This window comes from Nansenia antarctica (assembly GCF_963989245.1).
Source record: "Nansenia antarctica genome assembly, chromosome: 6".
NCBI lineage: Eukaryota > Metazoa > Chordata > Actinopteri > Argentiniformes > Microstomatidae > Nansenia > Nansenia antarctica.
This window is the reverse complement of record NC_137676.1, coordinates 62,792,742-62,794,601: the sequence shown is the minus strand read 5'-3', so window position 1 is coordinate 62,794,601 and position 1,860 is coordinate 62,792,742.

Below are 1,860 nucleotides of genomic sequence, written 5' to 3'. Positions count from 1 at the left end.
ATATTATGGCAAACTGTGGAAAACCTAGTGGAAACCTGTTGCTATATTTCATGTGATTTATTTGTGTGCTTTTATTAAGCGACCACCACCTTTATTAGCGACCACCGCCTCGACGCGGATGCAGCTACCTCGCTACTCGGTCACAGCTTTTCACTGTCCTGGCGCCCCGCTGGTGGAACGACCTGCCCACTGCTGTCAGGACTGCAGAGTCACTTCCTGTCTACTGTCATGCCTGCAGAGTCACTACCTATCTTCCGCCGTAGACTAAAGGCCCATCTCCTCAGGCTACACCTTAACTGTCCCTCCTAAGACCTCTTCATCCCCTCTATCCCCCCTGTACAGTTTCTTTACTGTAAATAAAATATGTAAAAAAATGAATAAATAAACATCCTAATTCTTCCTTCATCTAGCATTATGACTGCCAATGGCCCATGGCCCTAGCATAGATGACCTTTTCTTACTATGACTGGTGGATAGATGATTCACTTACATAGACACATGTGTTTGTTGTAAGTCACTTTGGATAAAGGCATCTGATAAATGCCATAAATGTAAATGTATAAATGGCCCAGGTGGGGTTGGGGCCTATCTGCAAATAGATATTCTCATATGATATCCAATAGAAACTAATGGGCAGGAACATGTAAACTGAGCTTGTTTCACAGGAGCAAATAGAACATGTTTGCCAAGCAAACAAAAAGTACAAACTACTTATAGGATGCTATACATGACAGAGATACGAGTTGGGTTATTTCAGCTTGTGTATTCACAGCTGATGTTGACCCAGTGACCTTTATGTATGCTGCTTATCAATATTTGGAATGAGGGCAGCAATGTAGAGATGAACGTGTTACATAAAGGTACACACACTGACTCAGGTTTCTTCATTTAGGGGGGGGTGTACTTGTGTGTTGGGGGGGTTGTATGTGTGTGTGTGTGTGTGTGTGTGTGTGTGTGTGTGTGTGTGTGTGTGTGTGTGTGGGGATTGTACATGTGTGTGTGGTGGGGGACCTCCAAAAGAGGCGTGAGAACCATGTGCGTTGGAGGAATGGCTACGCAAGACTATTGGGAACAGCTTTTTTTAGCGGGGCAGTCCCACTCTTATATCTTTCATTCTTAATGGATAGAGACAGTGGAAAGACAGGAAGGTCAGGAGGAGAGGGTATGTCAGCAGGGTGTGAGCCGGATTCGAACCCATCCCGACATGGGCATATGTGCACACTGTAGACCTTGGTGGTAGGCCACTGGACCACCCCAGGCCACCGTAAGATAACTCTTTGCCACTATCTTCCATGTGTAAACATGTGGCTGATACAATGACAGCACTGTTTGACCTCCTGTTGTGATTGGTGATCAATGCCCCTCTCTCACAGCCCCGGACCACTTCATTACAGTTGAATGGATATGCCTGATCGACATCCATGCAGGATATCCCATCTTAATAACATTTGATTGTAAAATCTATGCTTGTAGATGTAATTGTAATGTACACCAGGTCGACACTGATCTCTGATGTGTTATGGTTCACTTGGGTGGTATATATGGATGCAACAGAAATACATTGTGGACCTGTATTGTTGTTATTTGTTATTGTCAGTTTAGTTACCTCAGGTATTGCATCAAATACTATATACGAATGGCTGGTAAAACTTTTTTGTTTTGTTTTGTATCATTTCTTGCAACCGCTACTCGGCAAAAAGCTCATTGTGATTCTGATCTGTTGCCTACTGTAGGCTCAAGTATACGTGCCTGTCACACAGAGATTAGTGAATCATTATCAATCCTATGATTCATATTATCTTTTGGAGTCAGGTGAGGTGACCACTATTATGTGGATTCTGCTTTATCATGTCCATAACC